A 27,529-nucleotide genomic window follows, 5' to 3' on the forward strand; every position below is an offset into this window, starting at 1 on the left:
TCAAGAATATCCTGAGCTTGATGTCTCATTGGCTGACACTGAGTTCATTATGCTTACAGTTCATAAACACACTGGCCCTTGAGCTGTTACAAAGGTTAAGGACTTTCAATTCCTCTGAAGCTGATATTATTGATTTTCCTTTCACTCATAGGGGGAATGTTATAGCCTAGACCTTGTGTTTATTATCCCAACTTATCATTAGCAATAATCAAATTGGATGTTCAGTATTTGATAAGTATCAGACATTCAAAAACTCTGGGTGCTCATGCCTATTTTCATGTAGTTGGCAAAGTGTGGACTGCCATTCCCTGGCTCTCTGGTGTTTTCTAAGTGATGTTTGTTTTCTTCTCTGGAGTCTCTCTTTAATCAGAATCCCAAAATTGCTTCCTGTATAAAATTCTTTCTATATACTTCCCTATCTCTTATCCACAATAAAATTTCAGTACAATTAGTTTAAAGAGATTTTAAACCATTTTCATTTCATATCATGCTAGGGTAAAAAGACAAATGCAATTAGTCTGCAATGGTCTGCATGGTGTTTGAAGATCATAAGTGTATTACCATACATACTCTAGTTTGAGTCAATTATAGATATGTTGTACACTTGGATAAATGATTTATTTATCTTGATTTGGTCCCTTCATTTAGTATGTGGTAATTTTTTTAAAAAATCTAAGACATGGGTTAAGAATAAATAAGCATGTATGTATAAGAATAAATAAGAGTTTCTTTTGAAATGAAATCCAGCACATAAATGGTTAAAACTACCAACTCCTCCACAGTCTTTCATTTTATGGCCAACTTATTTGTCAATCAGAGAGTAATTTTCTTCTTGCCCAGTTCTATACTTCCGAATAAACCACAACATGAGTGGTGTGCTCAAAAAGGTCTGATTCTAAGCCTTTGATCACATTTTGAAATGTTCTCATGGAACTTTTGAAAAAATTCACAAAATGAACCTGTCGGAGAAGTCACAACGTTCTCCCTGGCATCTAAACAACCAACATTCAAAAATGATCTAAGCAATGTCAGGGAAATAGTACCTGCTTAATAATTTTTTTGTTATAACACCTATTAAAATTCTAAAGTGAAAGACCCTTAAAATTGCTGAACAAAGGAAGATATTTTGCAATAATATTTAAAATTAGAGTAGGAGGAAGTCTACTGTAGGTGAGATGCCCATCTTGAATTATGAATAAGAATCTAAGCTGGCAGTATAGGTGGCTTTTATTGTTTTGTCATCTTGACACAAACATAGACACACCCAGAAAGAAAGAATCTAAATGGGGTATTGCTTCCATCAATTTGCCCCTTATTCACACACACACACACACACACACACACACACACACACACACACACACTTCTGTGTGTGTACGTGTGCGTGTGTGCATGTGTGCATGTGTGTCTGTCTGTCTGTCTGTGCATAAGACATACAGCACCCGGGCTGTATAAGAAAAGTAGGTGATCCAACCAAAGAAGCAAGCCAATAAGAAACTTTCCTCTGTGGTCTCTGCTTCAGTTCCAATCACAAAAAACTCAACCTGCCTTGAGTTATTGTCCTGGCTTCACTAAATGATAGACCATGACCTGTAAGCCAGATAAACCCTTTCTTTCCCCAAGTTGTTTTCCATCAGTCAATATTTCATCACAGCCATGGAGAAGGAAACTCAGACAATGGCTCCTGTTGCAAAACCATCATCTTGAATAACAAGGAGATATGCAACCAAACACATACTCTTACTGAAGCTGAAAAGGTAAAATCTATCTACCCCATTTAGAAAACTGGTTGACTGTCTTCCTACTGAAAGAATGTTCTCCAAGTCCACTAACATGCACTCCTTTCTTCTATAGCAATAATAATAGTTTCCTGACCACAACCTCTAGGTTTGTACTCCGTCATAATAGCTGACACTTTCTTAGTCATAGCTGGAGGCAGGCATGTGGGATAAACGCCACATAGCACCTCTGAGGGATTCATAGAATACTTTGTAAGTGGGAAGCAGTGGATTGTAAGAAAAATCAACATTCAGAAATTAAGAAGCTCTGTCTGTAGAAGAATAAAAGTTAAAACAGAATTAGCATTAACATTCATAAATATGATTTGAATTTCAAAATTAGTTTGAATAGGTCATGCCTGTATGTGAAATAAAGCTTTGTTATCCATAATTTGGTTCTATTCTGTCTTTTACCTATTTTGATATAGATCATGAAGTAGATGGGACATTTGTAGGGAGAAATAAAAATTGGAAAATTTTTGTCCTAAATCTCTATTGTAAACATGAAAGAAAGATAGAAGAAGTTTGGGACAGGTGACATTTTATAGAGACTCTTCCGTATGTGCTATGGTGAATGTGCAGCGCTGTGCTGAAGCTGGCCTCCTAGGCTATATGAGTATATAGTTACATTTTCAGGAAGTTTGTTTTCTCCACAACTTCAGTACTAGCAAGCATGTCCTAGTCTATTTTCTGATGTTACAAAAAAAAAACCCTAAGACAAGTATTTTATGAAGAAAACAAGTTCATTGGTTCTTAGTTCTAGAGTTTGGGAAACTGAAGAATATCACTGGACTCCACTTCGCATCTAATGAGGCCTGGCTGCGTTGTAATATGTCAAGATAGATCAAGCATATCAGTACTCTTGATTCTCTCTGGATAAAGTCATTAATGCCCACAACAGAACAGTTCCTGGTTCATAACATCATCTAATTCTAATGATGCTTCCCTATATACTGCATAGGGTAGAAACACGTTTATGTATGTGTTTCAAGGCCAAAAAGAAGCTAGATATCCTCTTCTCTCATTCTTCATCTTATTTTTGTGGTAGCTAGACTGCCTGGCCAGCGAGTTCCAGTGATCCACCCTTCTCTGTCACTCCTGTTCTGGTTTAGAAACATGTTTTCATGCACTTGGCTTTCTTGTGGATGGCCAGTGCCCAAGTGAGCCACTCCTCTCTGCCACCAAATTTTGCTATAAATCTAACAGATGAACATATTCAAACAGTAGCACAACACATTGTTGAAAATGACTAACTGGTAGAAAACCCAGAGAGGCCAATGATAAACTTTTGGAATTTGCTTGGGAAAGGATTTGGTGACTTGGGCCAAAGAGTTAGCTGTTAATTGGGAATGTCCAGAGGTCTCCTTGCTCCAGTATGGGACAATTATGAAACACAATCTAGGTTTGCAATTCTCCATAGTGTCAAATAGACTATAGCCCAGTTCTTACTGCCTAGTCCTCCTTCCCATTCCTCCATATCACAGATTCTTAGATATCAAATTACCAAACCCCCATGTAAAATTTGGTCTTAGTTTGCAAACTCTGGAATCTTCAATATCATTTTTTCCTACCAAAGATCATTATAAACTGTCACTGTGGAATTAGACTTTTCTCCTTATGTTATTTTTACAATTGCCAAATCTAAATTTAAAAGAAGCTTTAATAATACGTGATTAGTTGAAATCTATCATCTAACTACAAGAATTATTAGGGAACTATAGCTAGCAGCAGTAATGACACACGCTTTTAATCTCAGAACTTGGGAGGCAGACACAGGTGGATTTCTGAATTCGAGGCCAGCCTGGTCCACAGAGTAAGTTTCAGGACAGCCAGGGCTATACAGAGAAACACTGTCTCGAAAAACAAAAAAAACAAAAAACAGAAAACAAAAAAAAAAAAAAGACTAGGTAGCTAGCTAGTTCCATATAGAGGGAAAGAATATGTATATACTGTTTTTATCGAAGAAGACTATACTTATAAATAAATAAATAAATAAAATTATGACTGAAATTCACTTTATAAATCTTGTGTGAGAATGGAATGGCCAAAAGCTCTGGTCTGAAGAAAGCACAGTCAAAGGTTTGCGATTGTACAACTTAAATCCACTATTGGGTTGAGATGGAAGCACGATGTTTTCCCCTGCTGCTTTATCAAAGATCTGAGCACAGCCTGAATACTAAGACAGGCAGCTCCTCAGGGACAGGGCCTGCCTTGGATAACTGAGAGAGAGGGCTTAGGGATCCTGGATGGTCTTGGTATAATTTTCTAAAACTGCACAGGAGTCTGAGGTGCCATCATTCCACACACCCCCCAGACACACACACACACACACACACACAAACACTCAGTCAGTGTGTATTGTGTTTTAATTCAGCTCTTGACTTCTCCCACTCACTTTCCTATATATGTCCCCTAACATTTCACATGTAAGTACACCTTGGTGCCTGCCTCTTGGAGGGCACAGACCAATAGAATTCCCCCATCTTTCTTGGTTAAATACATTTGCAGAGAAGATGGGCAAAGGGGCTACTTTATTCTCATTTTCCATATTCCTGTATCATTTGGATCTTCTTTTTTGGCTTCCACATACATGTAAAAGTCTTGATCGTTAAAACGTCAGCAACTGTGTGTAGGTAGAGATCTTGGGAGCATTTTATATTTCTTCTTCATACTCCCCCTGGGATTTATAAAAAGAAATCAACTTAGCATTTTTATTATCCTCTTCCCTTCTTCCATAACTTCTAGGAAATCCTCTTGGGTATCAATGCATAAAGTACCTTTAAAAAAAACTTCAAATATGTTTACCTAGTCTAGAGAATAATATTTATTGATAATAAGTCAGGGAGGGGGGAAACAGGCTTTCAATCCCTGGGAGAGCATCCCAGTTGATGGTACTGCTATTTCCTGTTGCAGTTTGGTGTCACTGTGGAGCACCAGTTAATTGAAGCCTGGTGAGGTCCTTTTCTATTCCAGGAAGCTTGATGGTGTCCAAGGGGCAGATGGCTAAACAGCTGGCACTCCACTAGGTACTTATGCACTGTCACAAGCCAAGTAGAGACAGAAGACAGAACTACTTCCCTGGCAGTCGTTTTTTTTAAGTTTAAAGGAAGTTGAAGCCAGCCTTCACCGGGCAGCGCGAGGCTACGGCAGCTGCCTGATCCCTTCAGCTTTATTTCCTGTGTCTTGACTCTTCATTTTATTGTTCACTAGTGCACTGACATCCTTTTCTTTGCCAGTCTTAGATTCCCGCCACCCCTCCCCTCCCTGTTCTGCTTCAGGATAACGCTGTTCAAAAGCGCAGAGAGGAGATGCTGAGTTGTTAAAATTTTGAAACTGGAAGTAACATTCTTTTTTTTTTTCTTTTGTTACCAATTTTTGTTGTTCTTATTTTTGTGGTTTGTTGGTTTGGTTTGGTTGTTTGTTGCTTGCTTGCTTTGGAAAACAATGTACTTAATAAAAGTTAAGAGTATTTAAACACACCTAGAAACTGCTTATGGCATGTCTAGATTTACTGTCACACATATGCTACTAGAGCAGCCCCAGCACGTTAGACTGTAGGCCAGGGCAAAGACATTGCTTTGATTTTGATTAATCTGTGCTTAGTCAGGTTCTTTTTCAGAAAATTCTGGGATTAGTAAGCTTATTATATTTATTATTATATGTGAAACAGACTGTGTTGTGCTATCCTCAAATTTTCTGATCTCTTGAGTTTGGAGATAGGGCCTGTAAGAAGATAATGAACATTAGTAAATGCAGGGTCCAAATGTACAGAACTAGTACATTAGAAGAAATAGCAGAGACTCCAGGAAAGAGATAGAAGGAGAAAACAAGAAAATAGAAAACAGAGATAAAGAAGAGGAAAGTTGGAGAGAGAGAAAAAGAGAGAGAGAGAGACTTCCCTTTGCCACTATGCCAGTAAGCAAAGATATGGTAGGAAGATTCAATCTGAGGAGCCAGGACAAATGTCCTCAAAAGAAGCCAATAATAATCCTGCTAGAACCTTCATCTCGCGCTTTGAGCCCCCAGAACTGCTAGAAAACAGAATGCCTGTGATTAAGTCTCCTTGCTGATGATGTTTCTTGACAGAAGCCTGAGGTGCCTAATAGTACACTACACAAGCACAGCAAAGGTCATCTCTGTCTCTGCAATCACTTCTCGGCAGGAATGGATGAGAATTTACAAAAGTAAACATTTTGGTCAGGAGAAAAAAATGTCCTTCAGACACCTTACTACATGCTCAATGTCTCCCTAAACTCATCTTAATAAAATTAAACTCATGCATGGCAATGAAGTGTACCTTGGTCTACAAACTTGAACACTGGTTCTGCCCTGCTTTCTCAAATTTAGGTTGGCCAAACAGTTTTGGACATGTTAGTATCTTTTTTTTTCAAATGCTTCCCACCCTCTCTGTCTGTCTCAGCTCCTCCCCCTCATCCCCTGTGTAAACAGTATCCTCACAGGTTATACCACACACCAGATTTCACTGATGCAATTGAATTACGCTTGCTGTCCTTAACACACTTGTGATTCCGTCTGCAGTCTGTGTTCTCAGCTGCACTTTAAACTCTACAGCAGGAAAGTTTATATTTGCTTGGCTCCTGAGTTTATCTCCAGTAACTACCACAGTACCTGCCAACGAATAAGTGCCCCGTGAATATTTATTGAGTAAATGAGATTGAATAAATGAATTCCTAGTCCGTCATGGCCTAATTTATTTGGGGGTTCAGCCAAGCTCTTTGACATCCTAATTAAAACGAGAGTTCTGTACCTCCTGGCAGGATTATTGGAGATCCGACATAAAAATGGGCAGGGGGTGCCATTTATCAGGATCAAATCACCCATGTCTGTCTCCATCTCAATGCTTTATAAGCCTCTTCTCTCTATACATCCCACACAAACCTGTAAAACCCTTTCCCTGGTTCTTCTGTTTTGAGATTCTGGGTTAGCTGCTAATATCTTCTAAATATCTTTTAAATCAATCAAACAAGCCCGTAGCTCAAATGGAGAGGCTAGCAACACACAGATTCAGGTCCTGACATGGTGATAGTCTATGCCTTATACCTTGTCAGTTCAACCAAATTCAGATACCACTGTCTCAGAAATGGCTATCAGAAATGGTTGATAGGAGAATGGGTGGAGGGAAGAGGGCTTAGGGAACTTAGGGGGAGGGGGAACTGGGAAAGGGAAAATCATTTTGAATGTAAACAAAGAATATTGAAAATAAAAATATAAAAATAAAAAAATAAAAATAATAATAAAAGAAATGTAACTAATTTAACATACAGCATAAGAGACAGTCATACCTCCGTTGTCCTCAAGCTGTCCTGCATTAGGTGTCACCTTCATAAGGAGACAGTATCCTAATCTATGTGTTGGAGACACAGGAAGAACTGGGCATCTTAGGTGCCTCTCTGCTTTCAAAAGAAAAACAGTAGAGGCTGGAGAGGTGGCTCAGCGGTTAAGAGTGTGCACTGCTCTAACAGAATTCACACTGATTTCTCGGCACCCGTGATGGGAGGCTCACAGCCTGCAACTTCAGCTCCAGGGGATCAAACACCTCTGGTCTCAGAGGGCACCTGGACTCAAGGTCACATACCCACATTCAGACACATAATAAAAACAAAGTCAATCTTTAAAAAAAATAAATCTTTAAATAAAGTACAATGGCTGATCTGGGGATTGACAGTTTTTCTAGGATACTCTTTCTCTCCCATTAGGGCCACCATGCTAGATCAGAGCTTCAAATGAATGTGCTCTGTGAAAGCTGTTTTGCCCATCTCCTTTGCTGGAGGCACAGATACTAAAGGCCTCTCATTTTATGTTTAGATAATTGTATTTCAAGAATTTCTTCTTCTGCTGTGACAGGTATGCTTTTTATATCAGTCTCTTTGTGTACTTGTGTGTATGTGTGAAATTCTATAGGAATATATAAACAATCCTATTCTTTCCCCTGTCAGTGTCCCTTCCAAGCTGTATTGGGACCCTGTTCTTTCTGTGCTCCATGGGTGACATTTTAGCTTCTGTGTTTTGATTCCATGACTCCTAGGAATTTTTTTCTTTAAAAAAATCAGAAAGGTTATTATTGATCATAAAAGCCTTGCTTCTATCATTTATTTTCTTTCCAGTGATGGGCATCCAGCACAGGGATTTGCATGTGCTAGTGAATACTCTCACTAGCCTAGTACCCATCTTGAAGGTCTATTCATGGGTGATCACCAAGAGTCTAGCACTACTGTGGTCCCCATCTGCCACCTTAGCTGTCCCTGGCTTAGATGCCCTGAAATGAAATAAATGTTTGTCTTTCTCTGCGTTTCTTCTACTTGTGCTTCTTTCCAGACTCCAAATAATACCTTTAGAACAGGATCAAGTAGAATGCCCATAAAGACTCTGCTTTAACCTGTATGGTTCAGGGTAAGTTCAGAGTAGGAGGCCTTGTTGCAACTGAGCATGCCTTTATATAAACTTTCTTTAGCAGGCTGATACTTTTCTCGTGTTAGTCATTCACAGCACCTCAGACAGCTCAGATTCCAAGTCTTTCTTCCAGCCCTCTAGATGACTTTCTAAGTGGCTCCTCTGCAAAGTTTCTTCAGGATAATTCCAAGCTGACATTGTCTTTTTCTGTTAGCCTCAGATCTGGTCCATGGTGAGTACTTATACCTTTCTGTCAGAACTGTCTTTATCTAACCTTATTACAGAATTGACAACTGTGTCTCACTGGAAGGATGCAGGTTTTCATAGAATGTATACTTTGGCAAATTTGTTAATAAGGTTGTAGGAACGAAAATGCACCCTTCCAATGGAAGGAAGCATTTTCCCCCTATAGGCCAGAGAGAGCACACAGTCCAACTGTACTCACCACCTCAGCAGCTAAGCCCCCCTGTGTAGTATCCAGGGAAGGCTGAGCTTCCCAGGGCAGTTTCCCTTGATCTATTGTCTGAGATCAGAATGGATAGCTTGCTGTAGTCATTCAGCAACCACACACACATATATGTGCCAATACAAGAGCTCAAGTCATGTTCTCTCATTCCCACTTGCACCTCTCTGTTTCCTGAGATGGACAGCATCTTTTCCTTTTCTGTTGATAGAAATGTAAGTGCTCTCATTCTTGGGCACTATGGTATTAACTCAATTATGTATATTGGGGCATCAACTTTTTTAATAGAAATCAATTGATCAAATATCTCATGTGAGATTTATTCACATAGACATATCCACAACTTACTGGTTTGTTCCTAGCTGTTTGTATCTTAGCCAAACACAAGAGACTGAAAATAGTTCTCTTTCATTGTCTTCATTCATTCAATATAAATCATCTATATGGTACTTCTGAACAATGCAACATTCTCTCTCATTTACAGTCAAAAGCTCAAATATTTGTGGACAGGTATTATATTTTCTATATCATTTAGTCCTCTTTCTGTCATCCAATCTACAAAAAAAATGGCAATAGCTTTCAGACCCTTCACCATCCTGACTTTCATCTTCAGGTCACATGCTAATTTGTTACAGTCCTTAAAATGTTGACCTGTAATTCAACATAATACTTCAGAGGTGGTTTGATCAGAATATAGAAAGACGATTACTTCCCATAAACCAGAAATTACACTTTTATTAATGCAGTCTAAGATCCTTGGCTTTTTAGCAGCCACATCACACTGAATTGAATTACAGAGTTGACTGTAATTCAAAATAATATCCAATTTAAAGTGAGTGCTATTCCCCTGCCAGCTGGGTAAGGTTTCCCATTTAAATGGAGCATTTAAACCAAAACGAGGTTAATATGTGACCAGAGGTGGCATTAGACCACCAAAGCACATTGTGCTCCAAATTGGTTGACTAATAAGTGTCTCAAATCAGCCTAAGTAAAACTGGACCTGTCAACTGCCCTGACTCTTTGTCAACAGAAGGAGAAATGGGGGTTGGTGCTACCAATAAACAAGCCATTTTTCAGAATTAGTCAAAGGTATTTTGTTTGCAAGAATCTTAGCAATTTATTACATTTTTCTGCTTAGAACATAGTCTAATATATAAAATCACATCCACTTTATTCACAAGTGTGTTTCCAATTTTGAAATGCTTGATTACTGCAGAAATTTGAGGACATACTGTAAAGTATAAGACTGAAAGTTAATGTGGGTTTTCATGTTGGCTTTCACGAGTGTTCCTGCTTTGTTATTGAAATCTCTTTGGCTGAAAGAAGATAGTCACTGAAAAGAACACAAGCTTTGAGATCATCATTTTTAGTAACCACAGATGAATCTCAGTGATCCTGGTTTCTTCAGCCAGAAAACACTGTCCAGAATAACGTCATGGAAATCATGAATAATAACTTGTTTAAGAATGGGAGAATTTCAACTGTAATTTGTCTCTTTTCAGAGTGTTAAACTGCATTAACAGTATCACGGTTATAGGAAAATATAAAATATATATATATATATGTAGCCTCCCATTGTAGCCTCCCTATCCAAGCCAAAAGGCTGTGTTGTCTTCCTACCTTAGCCCAAAGGCTAGCTTCCTTCTTTAAAGTGATTAAATGGACATTATTAATGAAAACTCAAGTGAGATTTGACATCAAGCTTTAATTATACCTTATGTACCTATATGTATGTATATATGAATGTCACTTATAGCACTTGGTTCAACTTGCTGACTTTCCTATAATTTTGCAAAGGGTTTCTTGAATTCTTTGGGTCTTTTAAGACAATTCTTGTACATTTAGTGGAAGTAGATCTATTTGTCTGGATAATGGCAGAGACTGGAAACATAGGAGCTGTCCACACACATTTTTTTCTTTTTAACATATTCATTATTTTTATTTACTTATAATTGAAGACCTATATTCTATATTGTTTTCTTTTTTTCCTTATCCTGATCCCATTCTTTTTTTAAATTTTTTTCTTTTATTGGATATTTTCTTTATTTACATTTCAAAAGTTATCCCCTTTCTAGGTATACTATACAACTGTAACTGTCAAAACTTGGAGAAGTAAACATTGATGTATTGAGTGTATTTTACCATAGTTTTAATGTGTTGTGATTATTATTAGGGGGATCATACATTTCTAGAGTATGAGCTATGACCTTACTCATATCTTCAGCACTGCTGGAACAAGATAAAGGTATCTTTAGTCTCACTCACTGGAGGGCAGGGAAGGCCTGTGTGTCCATACAAACACAAATACGGTTTCAAATTGTTGAGTAAAGCATCTCTTTCTTGATCTGAATAGAATATCATAAAAAGAGCAATGGGAATCTAATTACTGATAGCAATCTTCCATCAGGGTAGCACTTGAGTAAGAAATATTTGAGGACAGGTTAGGCTGCTTAGTCATCGACTTGCCAATTGAATTAGGCTTTTCTTTTTTCTATTTTTCTTGCCTTTTAAGGTACAATTAAAGCTTGATGTCAAATCTCATTTGAGTTTTCATTAATAATGTCCACTTAATCACTTTAAAGAAGGAAGTTAGCCTTTGGGCTCAGGCAGGAAAACTACACTCAGCCTTTGGTTTGTACAGGGAGACTACTTAGGGTGGCTATAACTCACATTTTGCCATTCAAATGGCCTGTAAAAGCAGGCCCTAGTGGACTCAATACTCTGCCTGGTATGTGTGTCAGAGTATTTGGAGGGGGGTTGGGATGTCATTAACCTCCAGCACCCTCACTACATTGCTTTGTCCAAGTAAATATAAATAAGCTAGATTGAAAATATAACAAGATCAAATTTTTTTCTCCGTGTGTTTGTGAAATTTGGCTGTCTAAGAAACCAGCTCATGTCTCTTGCACTATGCTAGAAACAGAGGAGTAGCAGGGCTTCCACTGAGAACGCTTCCTGGCACACTGACATTGAAAAAGGGGAGTGCTCGCAGTTACCTCATATAGCTGCGGTGATTGACAGAATAAAGATGGCATTAAAAACATGCCACATAAGCTATTATTGTCAATGCTGCTTCATTACATACAATGCAAAATAGTCCCCTACTTAATGCTTTTATTGATCATCTCAACAACTTTGAGTGTTATCATTTCTGCTTTTCTCAGAAAAACAAACAAAAGACCTGAAGCCAGGAGTGGGGCTTGCTGCTTGTAATGAATCCAAGGCATTCCAAGTGGGAGGGGAAGGCAGGGAGAGCACAAATTCAAGCCCAGCTTGGGCTACACAGAAAGACACTGTCACAACACAACACAACACAACACAACAAAACTCAAGTGATCAAAACACTTGTCTTTCTTATAGAAACAGGAAATGTCAGAGCTGGTGGTCTTTTACGTATAAGGGTAGAAACAAATTAAGTATATAATTTCAGATCAGCAATAAAGTTAGAATGAAATTTGACAAGTTCCAACTTATCATCTGTAATATAAGTTGTGGTGAGTATATGTTTCCAGTTTAATTTTCTAGAAATTATAGCATAGACATGTATGCATTTGTTTCTTTGAAATACAATTCAGCTATGTGGCAGGATATTTAATCATCCCCTAAGATTGTATTATTTACTGGAAAAACCTGTTTTTACTTGTGGTGTGGCTCAGACATAGTATATACCTTTAATCCAAGAGCTTTCTGCTTGAATGTTATAAACATGATTAAATAGAGTCAACCATAGATCAAGAGGAAAAGGAAGCAACCAATTGACAATTGACAGGAAGTTGACATTGCATTATTAAGAAAAAAGCATAAAGAGTAAGAGGAAGTCAGGAGCATGGATAGAGAGATGCACGGGAAGTTTAAGGGAGGGACATTGAGTTTGAAGGAAGATGTTTGAGACTGCATGAGTTAGTAAGAGAGGGGATTGCTGGTGGGGGGGAGGAAGGACGCCAGGTGCTTTCTCTCCGTCTCTAAACTAGAGGGCTTTCCCCACAACTGACTTCAGAGTTTTCTTTAGTAAAATCAAACAATTGAGATTTTGTTTACAACAAAAACAAAAACAAAACAACAAGCTAGTACACATGTACATGAAATATGAACTGACTATCCCCATTCTATTCCCCTACTTTTATTCTTAAATTATAATCATGTTAATTATGTCTGATCCTACTAATTGGCCCTTATCATTGTTACTGTGCAATACAAATCATATGCTTACTTTAACTTCATTGCTATATAAATTTAAGAATTATGTTTAAATTTTTCTGTAAAAGATTGGCAACTACCAGCTGGTAGCATACTCCTATAATCTGGCACTCAGAGACTGAGACAGGAAATTCTTTTATTGTAGGGGCAAACCTTGGCTACTATGAAACCTCATTTAAAAAATAAGGATATGTAAATTCGCTTTTACCAATTTTCCTACCTCTGAAATATAACTATAACATATAATATAGTTATATTTATAATATAATATAGAATCATATTATTGGATTCTAATTCTCTTTCATAAACATTATATGTAAGAATAGTGTGCCTGCTTAGACAATCATGTGACATTAAAACAAATGGAAGCCCACATCTCTGGGTAAAAGAGAGATTATAAGATTTTGATGAGAGGCATTACCACAAAGATAGCTCCTGTTCAGTATATTAAAATGTTCTAAAATTGCTAATCTGAATGTATTTAGGAAATATATTTTATAGTAAGAAGTTTCTGTGTTTGATTGCTAAAATTTAGAATTATTTTTTATATCTCAATGATAAAGTAGATCTGCCTTATGAATAGATTTAAGCAAACGTCACAATTAACAATTATTCAATTGTTCAATTATTGTCCATAAGACTTAATCCAGAACTGATAAAAGAGGGGGAAGAGTTCTTAGTCATAAGACATGGCTCTGAGCAGGTGGTTAGAGTATTTGAATTAACAGCAATAACCAAAAAGCCATGATTGTGACTGGTAATTCACACTGAGGAAAGTACCATACCTGCAAGTTCTCATCTGTATTTTTGGTATATCTCTGCTCTCCTCCCATTGGCATGTTTGTGAACAGTATACATAAACCAAGTGTTGTTGAACCAGCTTTAATTTGCCTGTTCAACTTGCTATTACTCTGCAAGAAACACAGACATGAGAAATTGAAGAGCCTGTTCTCCTGCAGGTTTCTATGAGCTGGACCAGGACACTAGAAATTGACTGGATTCCTGTCTTGTTTCACAGACCACAGCTGGAGTACAGCCTTTCTCAGAATTACTCACTTTTGAGTCTTACTACACTCGATTTAGATAATAGTTCTATGTGAATTTAGATTTTTGAGTTTATGTTATAATGACTCAAAATAGTAGGGGCTCTTAGGATAGAATGAATAAATTTGCCTCTGAGAGAAATATGAATTACTGGGAGGGTATAGCAGCTATGAAATCCTGTGGAATGGATATCTGTGACCTTTCAGTTCTTAATGTGGTATACTTGATGATGGGTCTTTTGGAGATAAAGAACATGAAGGATGTAGAGCAGGTATGGAAACCATTCTCTTATGTGAAAGCCTCCAGAGAAGGTTCATCCCATTGTCCATCTGAAGGCAAACAACTGTTAGAGTAAGTGAGGAAGTGGGCCCCTTCTAGATATCAAAGCTGCTTTGATTCTCAACTTTTCTTCCTCCAGAGACAGGAAAAATAAATGTGTTCTTTACAAGCTAGCAAGTCTGTGATACTGTGATACAATAGCCCAAATCCACTAAGGCAGACAGTCTCAGAAAAATTAGTACACACACATAAACAAACATATCTTCTCTATAATTGCTTTTAGAGAAATGAGTAATGGCCAAGATTTTGCTTTTTTTCTTTGTTTCCCATCTTTACTCAGTAGAATGGTCACATGAGAGCTTTTCTTGGTGGCGGTGGTGAGGCTGCCTTTGAAAAAGACATATTACCTAAAAATTGGAAGCAAATGTTTGATCAACATAAATTTGATATTTAGGCATAAATATTTAAATATTTGACTTTTGGTCAATAAAAAGAAAAGATATTTTAACATAGAATACTGTTTTTGTCCTGTGCACAAAACCTCACACGACTGACTACAAGTGTGATAAGCAGGCAAGGGTGAAATTAAGGGTGAGATTAGTCCCCACATTTAAACAAACTAGTTATATGGTTTGGAACCTATTGTTTCTTCTCTATCAAAATGTGTGTTAGTATATATGTGGTTATATTAAAGAGGGTGATAGTGTTTCATCATTACCTTTATGGAGTGAGCTCTGCAAGTCTTAATAAAGGACATAAAATACATCACTTTTATTGTAATAGATTACATCGGAGCATGTTGAATCATTCAATGCCTTACTGTCTCATAATACACAGTCTTAAATAGAACCCTGGACAATAAAAGTTTCCAAGATGTATAATAATTAACACTTTGAAACTCTACAAGCAAAAGCAACTTGATAAACATAAACAATAGCAGGCAATGTTCCATTAAATAAACCAGATGCTGCTATACATTTTTGTAAGTCTCAAACTCCTTTCTTGGGATGTCTTGGAAATTTTCTTCTACCTTTATTTTTTAACTCTCTTAGAAAGAGAAGCAGAAACTATCGTTTAATATTGGATAGAATGTGTTTTCTTCTAATTTGGGTATGGCACATTCATTTGCATAGTTTTAAGATTTTTTGGAATGATTATGAAAGTAACACCACAAGCAACCATAATTATTCAGAGACATTTTGACTCATCCTGGTTCTTATCATAACTTTCATATGTAAGGAAGCTTGGAGATTTGGGTGAGAATAATTTATCCATAAAGCAGTGATGGATGGCATGTAGACACTACTGGGCAAGAATATACAATCTCTGTCTTGGTCATAACTGTTATATGCTATGCTCCAGTGGCTGAAGAGTTGCCAAACCACATGTATACCCTCACAGCATGAACACATACTTGCACAAACACACACACACACACACACACAAAGTAGCGATTCTGCAACTGGTGTTATTTTACTGTATTTTATTCTAGCAATAATTCTCTGATGCTTGAGGGTAACTGTTTCATGAATATAGATTTCTTTCTTTCTAATGTTAAAGCTTCTCACCTCTAACTGCAAAGAATACCTGAATATTCTTCTAATTTCCAACAACATCCACCATGCATCTGCTGGTTGGTTGTCAATTAGTAAAAATAACTATGACATCCATTAATAGGTATATATTGTTTATATTACCATGTTAGTTGATTGAACAAACCATTACTGGTTAGAACCTGTATATTTTATAATATAATTATAATAGGCAAGTAAAAAAAAAGAAAGAAACCTAAATTTATGCTTGCATAAGTTTGTATGTTTTGTATTTAGTATGTGTATAGGTGTCTGTATGGGGAGTATGTATGTATATATGCATTATGGGTATGTATGTGCATACTATGGTATGTACTGAGGTCAGAGAACAATTTGGGAGAGTCAGTTCTCTCTTACCATCAATGTGGGCCCTGGATATTGAACTCTGGCCATCAGGCTTGGCTGCAACCACCTTTATCTTATGATGTGCTCCAGGTTGTATATGTTAAACACCATGGTCTCTAAGCCTACTCTACTGTGGGTATGGATTCATAACTGGGCAAGTACATACGTTTCTAATATAAGAATAGACTTCTAGGATGTTTGTGGTCTATGTGCCTTGCTGTGTGTGTGCCTCAGTGTGGCTCTGGAAAGATCACATCTACGATGAGGGATTGATGATATTTACAGGGGCAGATGGCACTGGCTTTTTTCTTCTATATACAGAAAGCAGAATTTGATTCTGTGAACACTATTTGGGTACCTGGTAACTTGAGAGTAGTGGAACATCAAAAAGGCATGTGCTGGGCATTTAGGAAGGTCTGCCTAAGTAGTCAGTGATGTGTATATGAAACAAATACATGTAGTTGTGTACCTAGTATTGAGAAGTTTGTAAGGTAAGAGATGAACCCATGAAAAGAATGTCTGTAACTCAATTATTCTGAGCAGCAAAACCTCCAGTAATCTTCTCCTTACTTAATGTCTCCATGGATAGAATATTACCATATTGATATTTTAAGGAGAGAGAGAAAAAAACATAACAGGTAAAAATATCCTTAGTTGGCGTATGTGAATTAGGAATACCACCTTTATGAGTGTACTTTTTTAAAAAAGCTAATGAATGAGCTTTAAAATGTTTGTGTTTTCTAAGTTTTCTCTCCAGTAATGAAGATCATAAGGATGGAGTTCCCCAGGGATATACTCCACACGGAACACCAAGTGCCACAGATGCCAGGGTCTGCTGGAGGATTTATGTGTGCTATTTTAGCATAGCTTGTCTTCTTTTGATTTTATTTTTCTATAACAGATCAATAAATTTTACCTGAGAAATAAAGCAATTCTGTGGAAATCAATCTCCGATGCTGATTTATTCTGAGTGGTTTGGGTCCAGTGTGTGGGAGATAGATAATTCACAAGGTCTGTCTGCAATTTATCTGCCAATGGGGTCTTGAAGCCTGGCCAGACAACAGTTGTTTCTAATCCTCTCCTTTGCCTCATCCCCAGGGAGTCTTTACTCAGCTGGTCTGTGGAGAAGATTTGGGCAGTTAGCATTTGGGAAGAGGAAGTTAGAGAAGGCAGGAAGAAGGGGTAATGGGAAAGAGAAAGGGAGGGTGAGAGAGAGACTGGAGGGCAAGGGCCAAGAGAGAGGGAGACAGAAGATCAAAGAGCAAGAGAAAATCTTGATTTAGTTTGATGAGAACCAATGTTTGCTGTGCATGTGAGGGGTGGATGTTTCCAATCAGAATTAAATAAGCAATAATGGTGGGTTAGCAAAAGGTCTTGGTTTATTAAAGGAAATGTGGTAATTTTCTCAACTGAGGTAGAAGCTCACAGGAGGAAGCTCCATCAACAGTCATAATGGGAGGCTTCCCAGCTGTCTTCTGCAGCCACTAACATTTTTAATATGATGGGGAAATGCTGGGTAACATAGCAGTCATCGTCCTTTTGTCTTAGTTTCTTGGGGACACATTTAAAAATAATAAAATGTACATAAAAAGCTCAACAACAACTCCTCTCCCGACCCCCCCTCCAAAAAAAAAAAAAAAAAAAAAACCTCCACAGGTCAAACTAGCAAAAGGAATAGCCCTTTAAAGGGCTTTTATCTGCTGCCCATCATCTCCAATTGTCTTGTTTACTCCTCTGAATCTCGATCAGGCACCATTACTGCACTCAATGTCCACAGCACTCTTGTGAAGGGAAAATTAATTCTGAATTACTGGCCCCATAACTGCCTGCTTTTTCACATTATCTGTCAGGAAAATAAGCAGACAATAGCCAGCTAAGTGGATTTCTGCTAGCTGCCATTCAAAGAAGAAGGGACAGGTGTTCAATGGGGGCTTCTTTCTTTCCTCAACTGCTATTTAACAATACATAGAGGAGGAGTTTAATTGCCTGCTCCCACCTGCACCCTTGTCATTTCTTGGTTTTATTGGTTTTAATGAAAATATTAAGTGCACTCTAGGAACAGTGGCAAAGTGACATTTTGATTGAAACACACGAAGAAAAAATACTGTAGAACAGAAGCACTGTTACAATGCGAATAGAAACAGAAAGGGGGAATATCTAGAACAACATTTCAGCTATTGTTATACAAATAGGTGGTCCTTAGATGAAGGACTGGAAAAAACTGAATGTGATAAAGAGCATTTTGCCTTAGCTACTGAACTTTTAATTTTTTTCATAGATGAATAATGTGCTCAGTCTGTGATGCACTTTCTCTCATTAGATGTCCCTGAGGTGACATCTGCTATTGTATAAATATGGCTTGTTCCCACCAAAGCATGTGGTGAGGTTTGGTCCTCAGGATAGTAGTGCTAAGACATATTGGTGATTTAGGGGGTGATTACATTTAAATGGATTAGCATATTTTCCTGGCTGCCATGGGTCTAGGCAGATTGCCTATCCTGAGAGTGGGTCTTTATCTGGAACATCATGTGTCTCTAGCCCACATTCACCCACTTTCCTTCTGCTTTTATGAAGCCCTTCCAGAAGCAAGATTTACACTATCATTATTCCAAATCAATCACTTTTCTTTGCACGTTACTAAGTCTCAAGCATTCTGTTACAGAACAGAAAATAGATTAAGAGGGCATTTGTGGTCAAGAACAATTGAAATATCTTTTTCTTCTCTGGGATGAAGTCAATGGAGTTTCTAAAGAGAGTTTGAATTTATTGGCATGACTCATTACATCTGAATTTGGTAAGAATCAGGCAGAGCAATATTTGCCTGAACCCTTTCCCTAGACTCAAAGTATTGAAAAGCCAAACAAAATGTCTGCTTAGTGATCCTCAGTGCATGTAATGAGTTTGATGTTTGTTGCATTTTAGTCTTCTTCATAATAAAATTAACATGAATAATAAACATGAAATGAAGACTATCGCGTTCAAGATATATGCATGAACACACATGTACAAATTATCCTTTAGAATACAAACTTCTAGTAGAGAAAGTTAAATATCTAAGAAATGCTTCATCTTTTGTTTAAAAGTTTAAGTATTTCAATGGAAATTGATTGAAAAAGAGCAATACGCCCTTCATCAAGAAGATTTCAAATATATGTATACATTATAATTTGTATATACATACACATAATGAATTTTCAAAATATATATTTCAATATTTATATTTTTCATATTTAAAAGAATAGTGCATTTCCTTTTCCACACCCCAAAGGTTTCTATTCCTCCATGATATAAAAATGAGAACTCTGCACATAGTAGAGTGTTAAAAGATGAAATAATAATCCAAAGGACATTTGGCATATACTTGTATACTTTGGGATTGCCCAACATATTTTGTCTGGCACCTAAATAAATAATCTCATGCACAAATGAGATTCATTGTCCATATCAAAATACTTTGGCTACGAGTTATAGACTATTCAATAAAATTGTCTTAACTAACCAGATTATCTTTTGATTTATTAATAGGATATTTTGAATCAGGTGAGTTCTACATTTAATACAACGATTTAAGGGATTGAATTCAGAATGCTATGCATGCTAGGCAAAGCATTTTGCTACTGAACTACAACCCTTGCCCCAAGAAACCAAAATACTAACACATTCTCTTTTTTAGTTTTCCGTCCATTGACTTTGATTTGTTAAACTTAACTCTTACCACTATAAATTGGCTATAAGGCAAGAAATCAGAATGCTTCCTTTTTGAGAAAGAAGTTCCAGAAAGTCCAGGTCTTAGGAGTAACCTACATCATAGGCAAACTGCTCATCAAATTCTTGACAAATAAAGTTTGAGATTTTTCCATTATCAACTTAGAGCAGTCATGACTCACACGGTGCCTCTGGTATAGCCAATAAGTTTTGCTTCATATTCTCTACTGTCTATGTGATTAAAAATAAACCCAAATAAAACAAAACCCAGCTCTGTTTGGAGCATAGACTACTTTCTGCAGTAAAAATAAATTACTTTTATCACTGCTGATTTGAAACTACCAACATGATTTCACCAGTGCAGTGTTAAACAATCCAGGGACAGTTGGTTACTACTTGCCAGAGAGAACTATCTTTAGCACACCCCTAAGTTGAAATAATTTTCTCTAAGCCTACCTCTACTCAATACTCAGACCAATGTAGGCTTATATTAGAAAGAGAAAATAGTTGTTGCTGGGGGCATTACTTCAATGTTGGCCACTATGCTGTATCTATGTACTTAACATGTAAATTCAGTGCTCTCTGGGTCTCATTTACTAAGAAATTTGTTTTTATCCTTTTTGGAGACAATCTGATGATTTCTGGATTCACTGCTAATCCAGTAGTGAGCTATGTATCATTCTCTTATGATTAGCCTGAATGGGGTAGAAGTAAAGAAACCAGTCATGCATGCTCCACAAAGAGGAGCTGGAGAGGTCAGAGGGCTCTAGTATCCAGCTGAAGTTACTGGTCAGCATCTAAGAACTGTTGAATTAAGGCAAACAGGATGCCTATGATATCGATAATCAATAAGATGTCGTCAAGAACAGAAATATAAAGCAGATATCTAAGAAGTAGAAAAAAATAGGAGAGCCCATTAGGTGACAGAAGTATAGAAACAATGTTTCCAGTTTTGTTGTTGTTGTTGTTGTTGTTTTAATTTTTTTATTTATTGATATATTTTTTATTTACATTTCAAATGATTTCCCCTTTTCTGGGTCCCCACTCCCCGCAAGTCCCATAAGCCCTCTTCCCTCCCCCTGTTCCTCCATCTACTCCTTCCCATTTCCCAGTTCTGGTATTCCCCTATACTGTTACACTGAGTCTTTCCAGAACCAGGGGCCACTCCTCCATTCTTTTTGGACCTCATTTAATATGTGGATTATGTCTTGGGTATTCAAAGTTTCTAGGCTAATTTCCACTTATCAGTGAGTGCATACCATGATTGATCTTTTGAGACTGTGTTACCTCACTTAGTATGATATTCTCCAGCTCCATCCATTTGTCTAAGAATTTCATGAATTCATTGTTTCTAATGGCTGAATAGTACTCCATTGGTAAATATACCATATTTTTTGTATCCATTCCTCCGTTGAGTGACACCTGGGTTCTTTCCAGCTTCTGGCTACTACAAATAGGGCTGCTATGAACATAGTGGAGGGTGTGTCCTTATTGCATGCTGAAGAATCCTCTGGGTATATGCCCAGGAGTGGTATAGCAGGGTCCTCAGGAAGTGTCATGACCAGTTTTCTGAGGAACCACCAGACTGATTTCCAAAGTGGTTGCACCATCTTGCAATCCCACCAGCAGTGGAGGAGTGTTCCTCTTTCTCCACATCCTCGCCAACACCTGCTGTCTCCTGAGTTTTTTACCTTAGCCATTCTGACTGGTGTGAGGTGAAATCTCAGGGTTGTTTTGATTTGCATTTCCCTAATGATTAATCAGTAGCCTTTATATACTCAAAGGATAAGCAGATTGAGAAAGAAATTAGGGAAATGACACCCTTCACAATAGCCTCAAACAACATAAAGTATCTTGGGGTGACTCTAATCAAACAAGTGAAAGACCTATATGACAAAAACTTCAGATCTCTGAAGAACAAAATCGAAGATCTCAGAAAATGGAAAAATCTTCCATGCTCGTGGATTGGCAGGATTAATATAGTTAAAATGGCCATCTTGCCAAAGGCAATCTACAGATTCAATGCTATCCCCATAAAAATCCCAACCCAGTTCTTCATAGAGCTGGAAAGAGCAATTCTCAAATTCATCTGGAATAACAAAAAACCCAGGATAGCTAAAACTATTCTCAACAGTAAAAGAACTTCAGGGGGATTCAATATCCCAGACCTCAAACTTTACTACAGAGCAATAGTGATAAGAACTGCATGGTATTGGTACAATGTCAGGCAAGCGGATCAATGGAATAGGATTGAAGACCCAGAAATGAACCAACACACCTATGGTCACTTGATCTTCGACAAAGGAGCTGAAAGCATCCAGTGGAAAAAAACAACAAATGGTGCTGCTGCTTCAATTGGAGGTCAGCATGCAGAAGAATGTGAATTGATCCATTCTTATCGCCTTGTACTAAGCTCAACTCCAAATGGATCAAGGACCTCCACATAAAACCTGACACACTGAAACTAATAGAAAAGAAACTGGGGAAGACCCTTGAGGACATGAGCACAGGGAAAAAGTTCCTGAACAGAACACCAATAGCTTACACTCTAAGATCAAGAATTGACAAATGGGACCTCATAAAACTACAAAGTTTCTGTAAGGAAAAGGACACTGTCAAAAGGACAAAATGTCAACCAACAGATTGGGAAAGGATCTTCACCAACCCTAAATCCGACAGAGGGCTAATATCTAATATATACAAAGAACTCAAGAAGGTAGAACCCAGAGAACCAAATAACCCCATTAAAAAGTGGGGTCCGGAGCTAAACAAAGAATTTTCACATGAAGAACTTCGGAGGGCTGAAAAACACTTTAAGAAATGTTATTGTTGTTTTTAATTATGGTGTTGTGGGTCAGGCTTATTGCCTTACCATTTAGGCAAATGTTATACCCCTGAGGTCTACCCTAGCTCTGACCTGAATTTGTGATTTTCAAAACCATTCTTTCTTAAAGTCCAATTGTTTCTCACTTGCTGCCTTTTGTTTCATGCATTCCTATGAAAGCCACTCTTTGCTTTCCTCCATTAGTCAGAATTTTTAAACAATTCTTTGAACTTCAGTGTGTTGCAGTTTCTCCCATGAAAAACAAAACAACCTTAACCAGAATAGGCTATGGACAGTGTGCATCAATCACTCCTGGACCCAGTGAGTTCATGATCTAACTGTGGGGCTAAACAAATGAAGCCCCATGCATTAAACACAATAAAACAATGGAACAAAAAAATTAAACCAGGCCGAAAACCATCTAAATGAATTTCTTTGGCGATGTGTTTTGTGGTCTGTGTCATACAGGTGCATGAGAGTTTCCATGAGCACAGTGCTGGTTTTGGGGGCTTTCCGTACCTGGTTACATTTTTCAGTGATTGTGAGTTGTAGATAGTATATTTTGGAGACAAAGAGCTATTTTTAAGATAAAATACAAAGAGAATTGGTCCTGTATTTCATGCAGCCTCTCTCCTGACTATGTTCAGACCCTCCCCCCATCATTCCCTTTCACTTCCTGAATCAATTCCAGATTATACAATTCCATCTGATTATCTCCAACTCAACCACTGTCAGTTCAATCGGTTAAGGGGATTCTTTACCTCTGCGTTAGGAGCCTTGTTAAATACTACAGATCCTGTAGCAGCATCTGCTGCCTCTTCTTTGAGCAGTGACTCTATCTCCACTCCACTTATAAATGACAGAGACTTCTAATACAGAATGGCAGAAATCACATAAATGTATTTTTATCTTTATAGTGAAAATGGAACCTCTATCAGGAAAATAAGAGGGGTGTCCTACCAGCTACAGATTTGTAGCAGGGTAGGTAAACTTTTATATAGTAAATAAACTATTAGTAATTTATAATGACCAAAAGGAATCAAATCTGTGCTTTTTAAGCTTGGAACATGGGTCACTAGCTTTAAGATCTGAGGATGGAGACCTGCTGAGTGCAAGAGTTTTGTGGTCCATTTCAGACCTGTCCATTCACAGTAACTGACATGTCTATCTGGAATGTGAAATCTGAAACTTAGCACAGGATTCCAAAGTTGTCTTTATGCAGGACAAGATGTGAAAAAGGTTTGTTCCATGATATTTCTGTGGAAATTGGTAGAAAAAAAAAGAAAGTAAAAATTGTAATATATCATAAGCATCCCTTCTGCCTTTTACTCTTTTTTCTTTACCTTTTTGACTTTCCTTTGACTAGGATCATCTTTATTAAAGTCTTGAAATATCATACTCTACCAACTCTAAGAGGTGAATTTCCATAAACAAATTAGCCATTAAACATCAGTGACATAGAAGAATGACATCTTTCTTCTTGGAAAATACCAGTGTTGATTTTTCAGTCTAATCTGCTTACAATTCCCAGTACTATCAAACTGCTAAAGATCTTTGAATGTCAGATTCATCATGTATACATGGAAATAAATAATACCAAAGGTCAGAATGGCTGTGGTAAAAGTAAATAAAAAGAATATAAGACAACCCTTATGTTACCTAGCCTGTTATGAGGTTTAGTCATGAGATTTGCTCACTCTAATCACTATTACAGTGGCCACCAGAGAGAAATAAGTAGACCCTGTGAATTTATCATAGGTATACAATAAAAACTCATTCACTGAAAGTACATTGTTTTAATCACTCAGTTTTAATACGTAGTGCATATATACAACATGCCAACTATTAAAAACATAGAAACAGCATTAATTCAATTTCATAAACATAGAAATTCTTATTTGCTGAAGACAGAGCAAACTGGTAAGCTTATGAAAGTCTGTGAAAAGGAGATCATAGCTAAGAAAATCTTTTAAAGATTTATTTTTAATTGATATGTCCATGTGTATGTGTATATGTGAGTCCAGGTGCCCATGGAGTTCAGAAATAGGCTACTTATCTTCTACAGTAGGAACTATAGCTGTTTGTGAGCCACCCTACATGGGTACTTAACACCTACTGCAGACTTCTACAAGAAGTCAACTTTAAGGTTGAGCCATCTCTCCAGCCCAGCTAAAGTAATCTCTCTTGAGACACTAGAATATAGCACAGGAAGAAAATGTAAAATAGTTTGGGTAAGAATTCTGAAACTTTTGTGTTGAAGTAAAAAACAATATTGCTTATTTTGAGAAACCCAAGCATTTTATTACTACGAAAGTCTTGTCATACAAGAAAGTCATGATCTTGAGACCAATATAAAAGAAAACAATTCTTAATTCCGGGACCAGGATATCATACTCTGCATTTCTTTGGGTCACTGATACAGAAGATCATTTAGAGATGCAATATCAAAGCAAGAGAGTACACTATCAAGCTATTACTTGATCAAGGTGATCAGAAATTAAACAGTGGTATGTACATAAGTAAATGCTCACCAAAATGAGTAAAATGATATGCTTGCTAGAGCACAAAGGCAACTAAGAAGCAGAAATGCCTTCTGGTGGAAGAATGAAAGGCATACATCTGCTCTACAAGACTGCTGTCAGGATCAGGAAACTGGAGGCCAGGTACCAAAAGTAGAGCATCTTGTAAAACATTTAAGGTGCATCTCTGGCTCATTCTAGATTGCACAATGTTTGAAGTAGCAGACAAAACTCATGAATGATAACTATGTGCTTCACACTAGTAAGTACTAGTTTATATGAGTCACCATCATATGGGCTGTTTACCATCACAGTTTACTTGCTAAAAATGGTAGTCTGACTAGTTACTAGGTAGTCAGGACTAGTTACTAGAGCTAGTAAACTTACTTCTGTTTCTGGGTACTAACGATAGAATCTGACTACCTGAGCAATTTGTTATAAAGTATTCAACATACTTCCTATAATTGTTATAAACAGTAGGCTGAGTTCCTGTGCTGGTTGCAATATCAAGTAGACTTCTGGGCTAACAGATGGGTTTCCTGACATGGTTGCTATATTTAGGAGACTGAAAACCTTACTTGATTGCATCAATGGTAGACTGACTCCTGAGCTGATTGCTGTAGAATCTACAGTATAAATAATAGACTGACTTCCTGGAGTGGTTGATATAGATGGTTGATTGAATGCATGGGCTGATTGCTCAAGATAGTAGATTGATTTTCTGTCCTAGTTAATGCACATAGTAAATTGACTTCCTGGCTATGTAGACAAACTTCCTTAGACAGGTGCCTGGTATAATGTACTGACTTATTAGAACAGTTGTTAGAGATAGTACACTAAGTACCAAGACTTGTGGCATCATGAGATGGTTAGTTTTGTCAACTTGACAGGATCTAGAATCACCTGGTAAGGGAGTCTCAATGATAGCTTAGATTAAGTTGGTTTGTGAGCATTTCTGGGCAAGAGTGGATTATGTTAATCACATTAATTGAGGTGGGAGGCCTTACTACAGTGGGTGGAACCATTCCTTAGGCAGGAGATCCTGTACTGTATAAGAATGACTAAGGCAAGGTAAGCAATAGCAAGCATGCTTTAATTTGCTGCTCTCTGTTCTTTACTGTGGTTGTGACGAGCTCCTTCAAGTTCCTGTCAGCTTAGCTTCCCCATGGTGATAGACCAGGACATATGAGCCAAATAAACCTTTTCTACATCTTGTCAGTGTATTTTATCCCATCAACAAGAAACAAAACTAAAACCAGTGCTACAATAGACTGACTTTCTGTGCTGGACACTAAGGATAGTATACTGACTTCTTATACTACTTGCTATGTATGATAGGCTGACTTCCAGGATGGTTGCTATAGAGACAGGAATTGATAAAATGGAGCATCTTTTATTTAATTGAAGTGCCTGAATTCATACTTATCATTAGAAGAAAAGTTACTTCTTCATCCCTTTTACCCATGCCATTTAAGGTAGACTTTTTTTTCCTACTGTCTTAAAAATACTTGGCAGTTTAATTTGGAGCAACATATTAACCGAAGTTTCTGATTTGATTCTGAGTAAAATAGATAAATTTTTAAAGAGTCAAAACTGTTAGCAGACAAGGGAGCCTGGCGAAGCTGCAATAGCATCAAGCTAATCTGTCCATCATCTTAGTCATCTGGGCTCAGCAGGGTGGAGACTAACGACAAGAAAAAAAGAAAAATAAATAGGGAGGAGGTGTGGAGAGACTTGAAGGAAACTGCTAATAGATTGTTTCTCATTGCCAAGAGTAAAATATCTTTCCTGCTTCAAACAGAATCATTTCCAGCCAGTCAGGGCAAAGGAGTAAAGAAGCAGCTTGTCTGTAACCAAGTCCCAATGGACCATTGCCTCTTAATTTACCTGACCCAGCTTGACTCTTTGAAGTTTGTAGCTGAGTCATAAGCAAGGAACAACCTTCAGATGCCTAGTGAGTAAGCTCCTTTATCCTGAGAATTGTTTTCTCTCAGAAAATGCTTGTGAGACATGACGTTAGGACTTAGTATTATTTCCTCTCTCTGCCATGATAAACAAGGGCCTTAAAAGAAAAAAGAAACATTTGAAAGGGATATAATATGCCAAACTTAAAGATAAAAAATTGCAGCTCACTAGTCTGTGCGTTCCCAGAACTACTGGGCTGCTAGAACACATTAGGAACAATGAGAAAAGGCTTCATGCAGTCTTTGTGGGGAAAATATCCACCTTCTACCGTAAGGTAGAACATATGCTAAAGTTTTGTTAATTAATAATATGGCAATAGTGTCTATGATTGTTTGTTAACTGACAATATGCAATGATATCCTGTAGGGCATGTGGGACCTTGTTACCAGACAGGCATGAAGACTGGT

The sequence above is a fragment of the Apodemus sylvaticus genome, chromosome 1, assembly GCF_947179515.1.
Source record: "Apodemus sylvaticus chromosome 1, mApoSyl1.1, whole genome shotgun sequence".
Taxonomy (NCBI): Eukaryota; Metazoa; Chordata; class Mammalia; order Rodentia; family Muridae; genus Apodemus; species Apodemus sylvaticus.